The sequence below is a fragment of the Dasypus novemcinctus genome, chromosome 23 (assembly GCF_030445035.2).
Source record: "Dasypus novemcinctus isolate mDasNov1 chromosome 23, mDasNov1.1.hap2, whole genome shotgun sequence".
Classification (NCBI taxonomy): domain Eukaryota; kingdom Metazoa; phylum Chordata; class Mammalia; order Cingulata; family Dasypodidae; genus Dasypus; species Dasypus novemcinctus.
The window spans coordinates 27079549-27097399 of NC_080695.1; positions in this window are offsets into that span (position 1 = coordinate 27079549).

Here is a 17851-nt window from a genome sequence, read left to right on the forward strand (position 1 = left end):
TCCTTGTAATTCATCCTTCTCTCCTTTGTGCAGTGGCTACACATACACCAGCACTTGGGTTTCTAAGAATGAGCTCCCATTCACTTGATGCCATGCCTGGGAAGGAAGAGCTAGATTGGTCCAAATCTAGGTAACAATTGATCCAAATCTAGCTAAGAGATTGGTCAAATCTCTCCTTAAGGAGATTTGTTTGAACATCTATGATTAGTTGTCTTGATTCCTTTATGTCATCTGGAGGCTTATCTTGTTCCTTTAACTGGGTCATATCTTCCTGTTTCTTGGTGTAGATTGTAATTTTATGTTGGTGTCTTGGCATCTGGCTTACTAGAGTATTTATTCTGGGTGCAGTTTTTCTCTTTAGTTTAGGGCTTCCTGCCCTTTCTCCTCTTCTGCTTGCGCAAAGATGTAGTTGGTGGTATGAGCTGTGGAGGCTCAAGCTGCCCTCATTGCCCCAGGGACTGATGAAGCTTCTCCCAACTTTCTCCTTTACCAGGGGTAGGATAGAGCAAAAGCTGTGATGAATATTCCAAGTTGTGCAGGCCTAGACTGTAGTAGCTGAGAGACTGATAAGGATACATGCCCCTTTCTCCCCTGTTTGGGGCAGGGATGGAGCTGCAGTTGTGAGCAATAATCTATGCAATGTTGTTCCAAGATCACCACAGTTGCCCCAGAAGTCTTCTGATTATTCAGTCTGTGCCAGCTGAAGGTACCTGCAGTTACCTCAATAGGCTGGTGGAGGGCCCACTGGCCTCCTCCCTGCCAGAGGTTGGGCTGAAGCCTAGGCTAGGTTTCCAGGTTGATCTAGGTGAAAGAAACCCATCCATACTGTCCCTGTGATTTTCCGTCCTGGCTTCCTCTCAGGCTTGGGGTGGAGTCAAAATGGTGGCTCTCAGTCTCTTTCTGACTTGGATAGTTTCATACCCTAGCTATTCCTAGGGTTATACCTTAGCCAGGTGAGTCTACTAATCAGTAGCCAAAATCAGTGGCCAACTGTCTCTTCCTCCCCTGTTTTTGGGAAATGGAGCTTCCAATTCCAGCCTTAGAATAGATCCTGGGACAGCTTGTGCTGCCAAAGTAGGACAATCACTGGCCTCCACAGTTTGGCTGGAAATTTCCCAAAGAGGCTGGCACAGGTCCCCCCAGCTTCCTCCCTCCCAGAGATGGGGCTGGGGCTTAGGCTAGAACTGCAATCTGACCTGGATGGAAAGAGGCTGGTCCCCAATAGCCCTGTGATTTTCAGTCCACCCTGCTTCCCCTTGTGCCAGGCACAGAGTTCAGGTGGTGTCTACTGGCCTCTTTCTTACTTGAACAGGCTCAAACTTTAGCTATTCTCAGGATTCTACTTTAGCCCACTGAATTTACTCATCAGTAACTGAAGTTGTGCCCAACTGCCTCTTCCTCCCCTGTTTTTTGGGGAGTGGAGCTTTCAGTTCCAGCTGTGGAACAACTCCTGAAACAGCTTGTGCCTCCAGAGGAGGATGGCCACTGGCCTCCATTACGTGGAACATTCTACTTATGAATCTTCTCTGCAGCTGGTCAGTCTCCTCCTTCCATTCCTTCAAGAATGTGGCAGGATGCTCCTTTGGTCTCCTGGAGCCCCCAAACAGGTGTGTCAGCTAGCTCTAAATAGCTCTGGGTGTTTACAAAGTGCCCTGAAGCAGGAGCTGTCTCTAGGAGCTCCTTAGTCCACTGTCATCTTGCTGGTTGTCTTGAATCCCCTATATTTTTGATGTAGCATTCATGCAATCTAAAACTGCTTTAAAAATACACTATTTTATTTAAAAAAAAGACCTTCAATGACAAAAAACACTGATAAAACATATGAAAATATTTACAGTTGATTATGTTTCAACAATTTATTATGGATTTCCCCTACATTTGGATTCTATATCAGATGACATTAAGAAACCATGGAGGCGGCAGACTTGGCCCATTGGTTAGGGCATCCATCTACCACATGGGAGGACCATGGTTCAAAGCCCGGCCTCCTTGACCCGTGTGCAGATGGCCCATGTGCAGTGCTGATGCATGCAAGGAGTGCTGTGCCATGCAGGGGTGTCCCACACGTAGGGGAGCCCCATGCACAAGGCGTGTGCCCTGTAAGGAGAGCCGCCTAGTGTGAAAGACAGTGCAGCATGCCCAGGAATGGCGCCTCACACATGGAGAGCTGACGCAAGATGATGCAATAACAACAACAACAAAAAGGAAACACAGATTCCCGTGCTGCAGACAACAACAGAAGTGGACAAAGAAGAAGATGCAGCAAATAGACACAGAGAACAGACAACCGGGGTGGGGGTAAGGGGATAAAAAAAAGAATCCATTGAGAAAATAATACAGGAAAGGGGAGAAAGAAGTTCTGAAGGAGATGGGAATGTGGTTTTGTGGAGGCCAGTGAGGACAACTCTCCTTCAGAAGGTAGCATTTGTTCCAAAGAGGGGAAGGAGGGAGCCAAGTACCTATTTGAAGGGAGAGCATTCCAGGCAGCATGAGTCACAACATCAAAAGGACAGTGTCTGCTATGGCCAAATACATCTACCAACACCTGAGGAGACTATTTTCATCAATGATAGACATCTCATCCTATCAGTGGAAGGCTATTGACTGAGAAGGGAAATTTTCAGGAGGCAGAAGAGAGATCTTTCCATCTCTACTTCAGTCAGCCAGCTTCTCCTGGGGAATTCACTGAAAACCTTCATGTAGTTCCCAGAATGTTGCATCCCCTATAGAATTTGTACCTGTGCATCTCCACAGTTGCTTGAGACAATTTTATTAAATCTAATAATATTCAGAGATATCCCCTCTCAATTCTGTCTCCCAAGACACCCCTGACTAATAGAGGGCCTTTCCATTTTCCTAATTAAGGAGATGTAGCATTAAGTCCCTAATTCAAGACTGAACTTTAGTTTCTACCTTAGACTCCACAGATTCATTAAATTTGGTGTTATTTTCTCATAAATGAGTACCACAATTTTGGAAACCCTGATCAATGAAGAATACCCACTCTTTGCAAGAACTGATGAAGGATGGAATTGCCTCAGATCCGTGTTAGCTTCCATGGGATTGTTCAAACTGAGCAAGCCATCTAAAATATTTATGTTTATAAAGGGAACTTGAATATAGATAGCATCGCAGGCATCAAAATCATGCAAATGGAAGGAAATATCATGTCAGAGTGAGAGTCCAGGTCCAAAGGGACCTAGAGAGTTGTATCATCAGGGGAACACTAGTGCCTTTTAAAGAAAGGGTCATTCTGTATACACCAACCTGCAAGAGTAGAACAGCAAATAGAAGATATTAAGCAAAAAATAAATGAACTGGATGAGCTTGGCAGGCTGAGACCTTGGTACTTGTGCAGTGGGGGTTAATTTGTGGATTTGATCTCCAGCTTCAAAACACCTCCAGTCTGTCATCTCTATTCTCCTGATAATGAATGTGATGGCATCCTTGGATACTTTTTGTTGTGTCATAGTCTTAAATGCAGAGTTTCAGCCATTTACCTGGTAGACGATTTCTTCAAGATTGAAACCTCGGATGGGAAAGTAAAGCCTGAACAGGAAGACAGACATAATGGCTATGAGGCCATATCCTCACTACTGACCATACAAAGAATCTAGACACTGAAGACTGATGAGGAGTGGGACAGGCCAGCTGCTGTCCAAGTTCTCTAGCAAAAGTTGATCAAAGGGGGAACATTGATAAATACAGCAAATGCCACCAACAGAACCTGTGAAAATAAATGGAATATACAGAAGCCTTATGTCCCAGGTGTCTCACCTAACCCAAGTCAGTAATACCTAAAAATATTGACTTTTATTTACAATACTCGATTAATATTGACTTTAAGTTTTCACATTAACCCTCTATAACCTCCTCTTTTTTTCTTCCAGAAGCACTTTTTTACAGCAGTTTGGAAGTTACCACTCTTTCTGAATATGTAACTTCTCAAACAAACTCATGGAAATAGTATCTTGTCTAGTATTGTTTTCTTTTCATTCTGTGCTTTACCCTTACCAGATGGGGGCAGAGGAAATGATGGATGAGAAAGCACCTTACAAACTGTAAAGCACTAGCACTGTACCCATATTTCTGTGATATTAGTCCAACCATCCTACAGAATCTATTTTTGGTTGAATATTACAGACATGTATTTAACGTAAAGCAAGTTTTCTTCCAATTCCAATCTACAGTATATCACTCTAGATCTAACCAAATCTTAGGTGTTTCTTTTCTATCCTTCCAGAAATTTTTTTATGCATAATCCAATTTGTGTGTGTGTGTGCGCATTGTAGCACACTCTACTCCCTTCCTGCCATAATAAAAGTCCCATCAGTAATTTTATATTGGCTTGTAGGCACTATTCATACAAGCAAATAAGCAGGTGAAGTTAATGTAAGAATGTATGTTATTTCATCTAAAACATTATCATTTGACATTGTTATAAATATAAGTTTCTTTGCTTTTTATTATAGTGTCTTAACCAACTCAAACTTCCCATTTTAATCACTTTCAAGTGTATATTTCAGTGGCATTAATTTCATTCACAATGAGGTCTTGCCTTCACCAGCCTCCATACTGAATCTCTTTCAGCATATTTAAAATGGAATTCTGTAATATGAATTCTCCATTAAGGTCCCATGCTGGTAACCAGTAGTCTATTTACTGCCTCTGTAAATGTGCTTGATCTAGTTATTTCCTTTATGTGAACTCATAGTATATTTCCCATTCATTTCTGTCTTACTTCTCTCAAGTGTAGTCTTCAAGTTTATTCATGTTGTAGAATATATCACAACTTTATCTTTTGTCTTGCTGATTAATATTCCATTTCATGTATAGCCCACATTTGATCATCCTTTCATCTGCTTGATAGTCACTTAGGTTGCTTCCACCTCAGGATATTGATAATGATGCTCTCTGAACAGTGGTTTATAAAGATCAGCTTGGGTCCCACCTTTCAATTTTGGGGATACATACTTAGATGTGGGAATGCTCATTCATATGGTAAATCTATACTTGACATGCTGGGAAACAGTCAGACTATTTTCCAAGTGGCTGAACATCCCTACCAACTAAGTGTAAGGGTTCCAGTTCCTCAGCATCTAATTATTTTCTGCAATTAAAAAAAGAAATAATAGCTGCTGTAGTTGGATTGACATGGTGCCTTACTGTGTTTTTCAGTGACATTTCCCTAATGCCTAATATTGCTGAGCATCTTCTTAGGTGCTTGTTTAAAAATCTTCATTGGGGAAATAACTATCAAGTCTCTGACCAAGTTACCTTCTTTTGTTGTTGTTGAATAGATCTAAGAGTTCTTTAGGTATTCTGTATATTAAACCTTATCACATATATTTTCTACTATTCTGTAGGTTCTGTTTTCACTCTTCTGATTATGTTCTGAGATGTACAAAAGTTTTTTTTTTTTCCGTCTAAATCTGTTGAAGTCCATTTTATCTATTATTGCTTTTGGTATTCATCCTTTTGGTGTTAATCTAGGAAATCATTGCCAAATTCAAGGCCAAGAAGTATTTTCCCTCTGTTTCCTTCAGAGTGTTCAGATTTTTGTCCTAGTTTAGGTCTTTGAAATGTTTTAGTTCATTTTTATTTTTGGTGTAGGTAGGGGTCCAACTTTATCCTTTTGCATGTGAACATCTGGTTTTCCCTGCACCATTTGCTGAATGGGCAATTCTTTTCCCATTTTGTATACTTGAATCCCTTGTCCAAAATCAGGCAAGCTCGGGTGTGTGATTTATTCCTTGACACCCTCTTCTATTCCAATGGTGTATTATATGGTTTTCTCTATGCTGCTGACACATTCATTTGACAGTTGTGGTTTGTAGTATATTTTGAAATTAGGAAGTGTCAGAGCTCCATTTTGCTCTTCTACTTCAAAATTGTATTTGGGCTATCTTTTTTAATCTACCCATATTTATTTAAGAATAGGTTTCTTGATTCCTGAACTAATGTTGACAATTTTGATAGGTGCTGTATTGAAACCATAGATCTTTTGAGTTCGTATTGAAACCTTAACTATTGTAAGTCTTCTTACTGATGGACACAGGATTTTCTTCCATTCCTTTAAGGGTTTGTAAATTTCTTTTAACAGAGATTTGTATTTTTTCAATGTACATGTGTGTTACTTTCTTTAACTTTATTCCTACATATTCTTTTTCATTTAGATGAACTATAATCAAATTACTTTCTTAGTTTCTATTCTGGAGAGTTAATTTTTGGTATATATAGAAAGACAACTGATTCTTGTATGTTAGTCATGTAACCTGCAAATTTTAAAAACTTTATTTTGTTCCACTGGTTCTTTAGTCGTACAAAATTTATTTGTAGGTTTTACACATTAATCCTGAACTGAGGAAAGCCTCTGTGTGATCTACCTTATGTACCACAAGTATGAGCTTTCCCAAACTGACTGGTGAGAATGTGAAGTATTCCCCATCTTTGATGAGTTCCATGGACTATTTTGGCATGTTCGTTTCTGCTGCTTTCCTCCAAGATCTTGGGCAGATCTTCGTATGTGCACTGTGCTCAGCTGAAACCTGAGTGATGACCAGTGTACAGCTCTGGAGAGCTCTCTCTCTCCTCTCACTCCTTCTTATTCTGTCTCTGTCTCTCTCCCTGCATCTCACTTTCTCCCTCCCTGGCCAGCTCTCCATTCTGCCTGCAGCTCCCTCCCTCATGCACTCTACACTGTAAATTCTGGCCATCATATCCCCTTGGGCTCTTGTATCATCTCCTGAACTGAGAGACAAGGCCAATCTCCATCAGGAACCCAAAAACTCTGAACAGGTCACCAGCCAGAACTGGCTATGCCCTGCAGAGGGCTGGTCTTGCCAGTACTGTGGAAACAGCCCAGGTAGCCCTGGGGTTACATCCTGCACTGATGCTCAGAGCTCATCCTACAGTGTGGCTCTAATGCTGCGGTACAAAACCATTTGAGGCCAATGGGCAGATGGGCCTCAAAGTCTTTAAATTCCTTCCCATTTGACAGATCTGTGAGGATAACAGAAAGGCAGTAAGAGGAATTGAATGCTACATATGGAGATAGAAGTTAATTTATTAAGACATTTCTTCAAAATTTTGAGAAGAATATCTCTCAGACATATTATTCTTGTTAGTTAGAGATTCATTGAATGCTCTGGTCTGTTGAAGACCTCTTTAATCAGAGTCATCACTAATCCAACAAAGTAGTTTGATTTTTTCTTGCCCAGGTACAGGCACTTATTTCCTGGGTCACTCTAGGGATTGGGCACTTACTCTGCATGAGACTTAGTGGCCCATTGACCCACAAGCTTCAAGGCCCCATGAAATAGCTGAATTGCATACTGATGTCTATGATTGTGTAGTCCATAAAGACCACTATTGCCCAACCTGGTGCCCTCAGTTGTCTTCCCTTCCTGATGAGAGGCCAAGGTTGGGAAATCTGCAGCAGGCCATCCCATCCTGGGGCTTACATCAGAAAGCAAGTACTTTCTCATGTTTAACCTACCCTGAGGCATGTCTTAGTTCCTGGACCTCCCCCAGCTACCACCTTCCCTGCCCACTGGGAAGATGTCTGTACTAACAGCTGAAGGTTGACAAGAGGCTTAGATATTATAAGGTAGATGGAAGCAAATGTTTTGCTTGTAGTTGCTTCCCACCCCATCCTGTGTTCCACCTTCTGCAGGGAAGCCTACCCTCAACCATGTGTGGGGCTTTTGAACCTCACCTAGGTGTGGAGTGGACCATCCTCATCACTGTTCATGGGCATGTAGCTGCTCAGCTATGCAAGGTCCCTTCCAAACCCTCAGGCTCCTTTCTTTTTAAAGATGATGCTTGACCAAAAAAAAGACTTGAATATAAACCAATTTTTACACAAAGTAGTGATTTTTTTCTTCTTATCCAGCAATTGCCTTGTGCATCCAAGGTGAACCCATGTCTGAGTCCAGTGCATTCCCATGCATTCCAGATTCCAGCTGCTTTTCTTCCATTTTCCCCTGGAATGTTTCTCTCCCAAAATACTACCCACCATAGTCTAGGCACCAGAGCCAACATCAAAAGTAGAAGTGGGTGCAGGGTGATTCCCAGGGGGGAGACCCATCTGGGACTCTTCACCATCCTGTAATGTTCTCATTATCAGGCAACTCAATAACTCAGGGACTGTGGGAAAACTTGCACAGGTTCCTCCATGTTCCTGTGTCATCTGATTTGATCAGACCCGATGAAAACTGAGAGGTCCCATTATAACATCTCAGTCTCAAGCTGTTTACATAATCTTTCTAGGATTCCCTGTTCCACCGAAACCTGCCTGCCCATAGTAAATCCTTAGGTCTATATAATAGCCGTCTTACTGCATGGACGGAGAGAACATGGTATGATGGCATCTGTTTAATGACTCCCAAGTGCTCCATCTTCATCCTTTACAATAGAGTTCAAGCCCCTAAAACTTTAAACACCTCTAGAAACTAATGGTCAAGTAAAATAAAAAAAAATAGGTTGGGAATTCTTAAAAGAAATGAAGATAAAATAAATGTTCCATGAAATGTAGGGAGAAACATTTTAGCAAGAACATATGCCATTAAAATTGTAGAAACTATAATAAGGCCATCGTTTCACCTTGCCCTGGCATAGAAATCCCAGTTTTCTTCTGAGTCCTGAGCAATTCCCCATATCCTTCCATACTCCTCTTACAGTCTCCCTCCAGGATCTTTTTCTGTGATGCTCATGCCCAGTGAATGCCTTGAAATACAGTGCATTCTCCTCTGTCATTCTCAGAATTTCCAAGACCTCTTCCTACCTGTCCCTCCATTTTCATGGATGACAAGTGCCCTACATGGTGGGGTGGATCATGTGGACAATTTCCAGGAGGCCACAGGGCTGTCTTTCTCCATTCTTTCGGTTCTAACCATATCCTGTAAAACAAGTCAAAAGCACCTCCTGGATAGAAGTGGCCAGAACTTGAAAAGGTACGTGGGGCTGAGACACTGGCAGGGGCAGAAGAACAGAGGGTCCCCGCCACAAAATGGTTGACTCGGACTTCAGGCACCTGCTCTGCTGTGAGTCCTGGTCTGGCTTCTGTCCTTATTGCCTGATGTTTCAGTGGGGGCAATTTGGGCAAGTCCCTTAACATGCCTGAGCTGCACTGCACCCATATGTCAAAAGCGGATAACGTTTCTCTGGTCAAGCCTGACTCTGGTCCAGGAACAAAGATTGTCCACCTGCTCATGCCAGAGCCCAGGAAACAATAACACAGCAGCAGCATATCAGTGGCTCCCCCGGTCCAAAGGATGTAAGAAAGGAGTGTGGCTGCCAAGTAGGGAGGGGTTCATGTTCTGCATAAAGAAACTTTCTCAAAGACAGTGACAGATGTTGGCACAGCAGTAAATCTGCCTAAGACACTGATAAACACACTACAAAGGAGTAATGATAACAAAAATTTAATATATATAACTTAACACTAGGACATAAATATGCCCATACAAAAAATAAAAAATAACCAAAAAAGTTAAGAAAAAAAACCCCAGAGGCACTCTCAAGAGAAGGAAGAGAAGTCTCCTGTTCTTCCTCTGGGCCAGACTGGAGAAGTGGAGCTTCAGTCCCCTGTGATGCCTGGACAGGTGTGACCTCCTCAGGTGACCTTTTTGTGCAGGGCCAAAAGTGCAGTGCTGGAGCCAGGGCTGGCGTTGTGCCCAGCCTCACATGTGGCCCTGCTGTTTTTGCTTCATAAATCTCAGAACCTGAATGAGCAGGAGGTAGAGCTGGCCAGGCTGCTGCTACTGGACCTGACAATGGAGTTGGAAGAGAAGCAGTGTTCAGCATCATGACAGCCATGTCAGGTGCCTAATGGCAAAAACTATCCACAAGCCTTTCAGAGGCAAAGGCCCCAACCCCCAAAGTAAACTCTCCCTTACAGAGGACCACTAGGTGACTCCTCTGAGGTTCTTCTATCCCCTCAGAAGCCCTGAAGCCTCCTGCCCAGGTGCTCCCCCAGGTCCTCCAATCATCCTCACAAACAATGACCCCCAGCCCACCTCACTCTCTGGCCCAGCCCCTGTTTAATTCAGGGTCTCATGCTTACCACAGAGATGTGCCCAGCATGGTAATTCAACATGCTGGGTCTTAATTTCCATGGACCTCAGCAGGGCCCTGCAGCTGGGATAGCCCATGGGATGGGGGAATTCTCTGCTGAGGTGGGCCAGCCAGGTTCCCAGGGTGAAGGTTATGGCCCTGGTGGGGGAGGGTGGGCAGATCAGAGGACTGGTCCTTCTTTCCTCCACCTCCTCCACTTTTGCCATTGCGTCTACGTGTGGGTTGCTCCTCTACCTGCCCCTGCCCATCCCCATGTCCCCAGCCCAAGCCACAACCCTCCATGTTAGTCCTGGCATGGTTGACTTTTAGGAGAAAGTTCACATTAAAGGGTTATGATCAATCATCTCAACAATTTCTCCTACTTCAGAAACCTCAGACACATCTATCTCTCTGAGTGTAGACCCAAGATCTGGGGTCTGGATGGACAGGGAGGGGCTGTGTCTGCTCTGCTCACATCAACAGTAAATGCTCCCTAAAAACCATGTGGTTGAGAAACCTCCTGCCAAATTTTCTAAGGACTAGACGTGTACCACAATCTGAATCTTGAGCCAAAGGGTTCCATCTACTCTGTGTGCTGTGAAGTCCTCACCCCTATAACACTCTGCTCCTGGAGGCAGGGTGCAGCCTGGACAACCCATACCTGCAGCTGAGCATACTTCAATGAACATCCAGGCAGATTGGGGGACAGGCTGCACACAACATCTCCAGGTCCGGGACATGGTATCCTGGGGTAGAGTCAGGATCATGGGAAGTGGAACAATAGTGGGATGTTGAGATGGTTGGAAAGATCAGATGTGGGGGCACAGTGATCTAACCTGCCCCTCCCACACACTACCCACACCGAAATTACCCATTCTAGTTTGGAGAAAGGAAACACTCATGCCTGCCCAAGGGCCCACTCACATTTTCAGTTCTTGCTGAGGAGATTCCAGCTCTTTATGCCTTTCTCTCTCTGGCCATTGTGCTGGTCCTGGAACTAGAGCTGCCAATGTACCTGGTTGCAGGTCTTGATGCTGGAGGTGAAAAAGGATGAGTGTTCACCAAATGTTGGCAACTCCAGTGCCCTTACGAAGGCAGAAATAATCTCCATGCCTTTCAGGTGCAAACACTGAAAGACATACCCACAACCAGATGACTCATGTGAGGTTCCTCTTGTCAGTGGACTAACACCAGCCCTAGGGGTTCCTGCCTGGAGGTGTAGCCAAGTACTCCCGCCCTCCCCTCAGCTTCACAGCCTGCAACCCCCAGTCCTCCTCACCCTCTGATTCAGCCACTCTTACATATACAGTCTCAAGCTGCACATGTGAAATTTGGGCCTGACACTGCAAACGTGATCCCACGATGTTCATTTCTACTGTGCAAACCACAGCACTGAGGATGGTAGAGACTGGGATGTGAAAGATATCTGCTGTGCAGTGTTCCAACCAGGCTTCCCAGAAGAAGGATAGTTTACTGCAGAGATAATGATGGGCATCAGATCAGAAGTCTGGCCTTTTTTTTTTTTAACACTGTCCCTTTCAAAAGTATTTCTGTATATGTGGGTGGACAGCTCCTGTGATAGTCCCTGCCTGTCCTCTTGTCCCCACCCCACAACCCATTCCCGCCCTCATTGTCATTTCAGTGGATGAATGTTAACAGAGAGGGGACTTGAGAAAAGATTAAACCACTGGGTGTTCATGTCCCATCATCTTCACAATTCTCTCCTACTACAGGTATCCTTGACACATATCTGTTTCTCTCCCTACATGAACCACAGGAATCTCGATTTCAGCTGGGTAGAGATGGCCTGTATCTCCTCTGCTCAGTGGGCTGAGCATTCACAAGTAGACACTCCCTAAATACCTGGTGGCTTGTGGACCTTCTACCGGAGACTTCCCAGGGCCCTCATTGCACCTCAACCTGAGGCCCATGCAAGTACGGGTGCATTATTTCGTGTGCATGTGAGGCTCTCATCCCCCTACACTGTCCTCCTGGAGGCAGGGGTACAGCCTAGCCACCCCCTGCCTGTAGTTGTGTATCCTTGACTGATGATGCAGCCCAATGGGAAACAGGTTGCTACACACATCTCCTGTTCTGGGACCAGGTATCCTGGGTTAATTCGGAAATGGGGGCAAGTTGAACCACGATGGGGTGAGGTTGGGAAGGTGGGAAATATTAGATATGGGGGTCTAGTGACCTGAAGTGCCTCTCCCAGTCACTACCCACACCCCACAGTTTTCATTCCAATGAAGATTTAGGAACCTTTTGTTTGTAACCTAGTGTTCACTCACATTTTTAGTTGTGTCAAGCATCTTCTATCCCTGTCCATGACATGGAAGTTTCTTTCACACCTACGGGGTGGCACAGGATGTCATTTCCCTCTGGATCCTTCCTGCTCATGAGATCTAGAGTCACTGTCTGATTTTCTGACTGTAATGGAAGCTTGATAGCCAAAGATTTTTCTTCTTTACTCCTGCAACTAGGCTAAATACAGGAATATACCTGCACACAAAGACACCTGTATATATTTTTTTGAGTCCCACCAGCACCTTCCTAGAAGTCAGAGTGGGCATGGAGCACTCCTCCCAGCCCACTGCAAACTCTTTTCTGACTAGACTTCAGATCTTGACATTGGATGACATCTCCAACATCTTGACAGAAAGAACATATGATGATTCATGGACAAAGAGTATGTGAGGGCCGAGTCCTATGCTTCCCCATGGAGGAGGAAAAGTGAGAATATGTCTCAAAATCTCCAGTCATCCAGCAGCACATTGCACTGATTAGCACTGTGTCAGCACTTCTCATGGCATATCTCATTTATTCCACCCAATAACCCTATTAGCTGTGTCCTCTCAAGCCCTAGTCTCCCAATGAGCCACTTGAGTTTCAGGGTGTTGAAGTGACATCCCAAGAAACATGCTAAAGTCTGCTGGAGTAGGGCCTGGTGGGGGAGGGTGCTCACCTGGTGACAGGCAAGGCCTGCTGCCTGCAGGGGAAATGTCCAAATTTTCCCAAAAGTTGGCCATGCTCCTTCTGCCTTCTGTCCCTAGGCAACATCAGTTCTGGGCTAGTCTTCTCTATGTTCTCTGGAGGCTCATTTTTCCACTGGTATGTAGGTATCAGGGACAAAATAGGAATGCACAGTCAGAGTTTCTCTGTCTACCAGGAGGGTTGGGGATGGAGGTCAGACCAGGAAGTCTCAAGATCTCAGGGAGTCCCACCATGGGTGCATGCATTCGATTACAAAGCAGGAAGCCTTCTCTTCTTCCTTTTGCTTTTAGAGAGTTTTTTTTCTATGATCTATTTATTTTTTTTAAATGTTACATTAAAAAAATATAAGAGGTTCTCATATAACCCCCACCCCCTTAACCCACTCTTCCCATGTCAACAACCTCTTTCATCATTGTGGCACATTCATTGCATTTGATGGATACATTTTTGAGCACTGGTGCACCACATGGATAAGTTTGCACTGTAGTTTACACTCTCCCCCAGTCCGTTCAGTGGGTTATGGCATGATATATGTCCAGCATCTGTTCCTGCAATATTGCATATGACTACTCCAAGTCCCAAAAATGCCCCCATATCACATCTCTTCTTTCCTCTCCCTGCCCTCAGCAACTACCAAGCCATTCTATGATGATCCCTCATTCTGCATATGGGTAAACGCCTGGAAATTTCTGAATGGGAAAAAAAGACCCTGGCTTGACCAAGGATAAGAGCTGATGATGCAGTGAAGAGGAATTCTAAATGGCCTTTAAAATGTTCATGGTAGATCCCCTTTTCACTGGAGAAATTGCACATACGACTTTATATTCCAGACAAGAGTTTCAAACCTTTTCACACACAAGGTTGTCAGATGGCAAGGAAGCAGCCTGATTTTTGGTCTTTAACTCCTTCAAGTATTCTGGCCCCAGCCATTCAAACTTTATATATGCATAACCTTCACCCAGGCTATCCCATTCCCAGGGGTCTATTCTGGGCAAGCTGGAAACATTACGATATTCAGGGACACAGGATGTTCCTTTCAATCCTGTTGAAATGGCAAGAGGAAGGATTCCCATCAAGGCCCAAGGGAGTAAGAGGCTGAACCCCTCATGTCCCTGTCCTATCCTATGAAGTGATGCAGCCCTGTCACCTGACCTGGAGGGTACTAATGGTGAGCTCTGTGAGATGGCAGGATGCTGAGAAACATGTATCACAGTATCATCCCCTCACCCTTTCTATGTAAAAACAACCCAGGAAAACTGATGATGAGTAAGGATAGAGATGGTGTGAAGAGACAATCTAGCTGACCTCAGGTAGGACTCCTGGCATTGGGAAGCCCCTGATGGCAGGTAGAGTAAACAAACAAACACATAACAAAAACAAAGACCATCATGAATGAACATGAAGGTGAATCATGACAAAGTCTCTTTTCTGATATTCTATCAAACACTGCACTTGGTCAAGGCTGGGGCTGTGTGGTGGGTGTCATGGTTGGGGTTGGGGCCTGGATCCCTCTGCTGGGACTGAGCACCAACAGAAGGAGTTCCCAGGAGGGAACCAGGTATGCAGCCCAGGCAGGTTCTGTGTCCTGGAGCCCCTGTGACTGTCTAGAGACTTAGGTGTGGGGACTGTCTGCTCCCATCTCACCTCCAGCCTGCTCTGGTCTCTGTTGGTGGCACGATGCCGAGACTCCCAGGTCTGGGACAAGGGGTCGATGACCTCCATGTCCTTTTCTGTTCTGGTCTTTTGGGTGGAACCCTGCAAAGACAGATCTGTCAACCAGGCCTGGAGGCATCAGGGCCCAGCCTTACAGTCAATGGGAAGGGACAACTCTATGGGTCAGGATCAATATTTGGGCAGAGGGATGCCAACCTATGTCTCCTCATCATGCAATGGTTGCCATGGCCTGGAAGTGAACATGATAAGCCACCTGGCATCCTCCCCCAACCCCCTGCTCCTGCTCAGGGATGTCCTCATTCATGATCATCCCCTGCACACACCCAGGCCAGAGTGGATGATCTGAGGCTGCCCAGTCAGGCCACAGGGTAGGCCTGGTCTACATTTCCTGCCCAGCCCCATGGCTTACCTCATGGCTCCTCCTAGTAAACAGCCACAGCCATCAAGGCCATGGGGTGAGCCAATGCTGGCAGCAACGGATAAGGCTCTTACAACAGGGACTTTTGGCACGGGAGCCTCGGGAAGCTCGGAGGCAGCAAGTGAACATCTTGCTCTCTCGAGTTTCTCTGCCCGAGTGACCAGTTAGCAGCTGTCTTTAGAATGTGGGTGCCTGGGTACCAGGTTCCAAGTTCTGTTGGGCTCCATCTCCAAGGAAGTGAGGTCACTTCCTGTGTCCCCTTCCCTGTGCCCCTTTCCTGGATAACAACTCCTGAAGGACCTCTGTGGGCTGCTGACTGCTCACCATCTTCTCCCATGTCCTTTCCCAACTGTGCTCAATTTCACCAGCACAGCATCCAGGCTGCACTACTAAGGCCTGGAGGCATCAGGAACCATCTGAGGGGAATGAGCTGGGTTCAGACCCAGTCCTCCTCCTGCCAGTTCTGTGACCCTGGATAAGTCTGTGTGACCCTCAGGGTCTCCTAAGTCTCCCCTCTTCCACAATAAGACCAATCTAGCTCCTCTTTCCCAGAGATGGCATCAGGTGAATGGGAGCTGATACCAAGAACCTTGAGGGCTGGTGTCAAGTGTAGCCACTTCAAGAAGGGAGACATGGGAGATGTACAAGAAGGGTGGGAAGCAGCATGGGTCACAACTCAAATCAGGGCAGAGTTCAGGGTTTATGATCATGGGAAGTCAGGTATTACTTTGTCCTCATTTCTAAGTCCACAGCAGGAGGGTTTTGAAATTCAGTGACTATCTGAATTTGTCACCACTTGGGTATAAAATCCTCCAAAGTTCCTCATTCTATATTGTATCCTACTGATCGCTCCCACAAAGTTTGTCTTTCCCAAGATCCCAGACTTGTGGTCTGGTGCTGTTTCCTGCTTTGTGCCACCCCAGGTCCACACAATCCCAAACCTTCAAGCCTGTGTCTGCTTAAAAGGACCCCAGCATGTGGAATGTATTTTCCAGGGTCTCAGGGCACTGCAGTTCATTGATGGAGAACCACAGCCAAGCATAATTCTTCTAGGTGTGGAACACTTGGGGTCACATACTCTAAGTACTCCAATTTATAGAGGAGGAAACTGAGGTATTCTCTCCAATAGCCCCTGTAGCAGTCAGGTTTCTCTAGGGAAACAGAATCAACAGGAGCTGTCTGTCAATAGTAAGAGATTTTATAAAAGTCTTTGAATTGACTGTGGGGATGCACAAGTTGAGGTTCCACAGGCAGGTTGCAAACGAGGGGCTCTGATGAAAGTCCAGTGAAGGTCCTTGATGAGTTTCCTGGGGACACTGGCTGTCCAAAGATGAGCTGGGAAATTCTCTCTGAATGCTGAAATCACTTCCCCCCCCCTTTTTTTTTTTAATTTATTTTTTTATTATTGATTCTGTAAAAATATTATATTAAAAAAAATATATGAGGACCCATTCAACCCCACCACCCCCACCCCACCACTCCCCCCCCCAGCAACACTCATTCCCATCATCATGACACATCCATTGCATTTGGTAAGTACATCTCTGGGCACCTCTGCACCTCATGGTCAATGGTCCACATCATGGCCCATACTCTCCCCCAATCCATCCAGTGGGCCCTGTGAGGATTTACAATGTCCAGTGATTGCCCCTGAAGCACCATCCAGGGCAGCTCCAAGTCCCAAAGATGCCTCCACATCTCGTCTCTTCCTGCCATTCCCCATACATGGTCACTTCCCCTTTTAAGGCATTCAACCAAGTGGTAAAATCTTCATTCACTGCTGACAACAATCCCCCTGACTGATGTTGATGTAATCAGCTATCTATGCAGTAAAGTCATTGGTGACTAACGTCCATAGATGTCCTTGTATTACAATTAACCCAGTGCTCATTTGACCAAACAACTGGGCACAATTACCTGGCTGAGTTGATACATTAGCCTAACCATCACAGCCTCCATTCACACAGAGGCTTATCCTAGTTCCAGGTGCCCAGAGTGGGGTAGGCAGGACACCAGCTCTGTCCTCTTCTGGTTGTCCTGGAGCTGACCATGGCCTGCAGATCCTTGGGACTATCAGGCACCCCCCTACCCATCAACCTGACATCTCTGCCTCCCTGTGCTGTGGGCCATGAGCATGTTGTCAGGAGAATGATGGTACTGCCCCATGGCAGAGCTGTCTCTAACCTCCTACCTCTGTCCCCTTCTCACCTCTCTGGTGCCAGCTCCTGCCCTGCCTCCCCCTCCATTGTCCCCACTGGTTATTTCCTGTGTGTGCACTTATGTATTTGTACTTGTGAATGAAATTTAGGATTTTCAGAAGAAAATTGCTTCACGTGGGCAGGAGGAGGTAGGGGTTCCACAGGATTAGGGACTCTCACTTCCAGAGCAATCCCCACAGGAGTGGTTGAGCCCGGCCTAGACAGTCAGTTGATTCCAAGTCTTCTGGATTATGCCTAATTTTTCTAACTGCACACAGACATTTGGGCATGGACTGGTTTAGGGGTGCTCAAGAAGGACAGTCAGGCTCCCCTGCCTAGGTATGGGTGGGGGATGCTGTGCTAGGGGTACACTGGCATGGGGTTAATCTAACAGGCAAATGTGGAAGGCACTGCATGGGACACATGGGTCATACTGAAAGCTGGGCACCCACATGGGGCCCACAAGGGACAGAGGACAGTACATGGAATGGGCCCCCTTTGCCAGGCATAG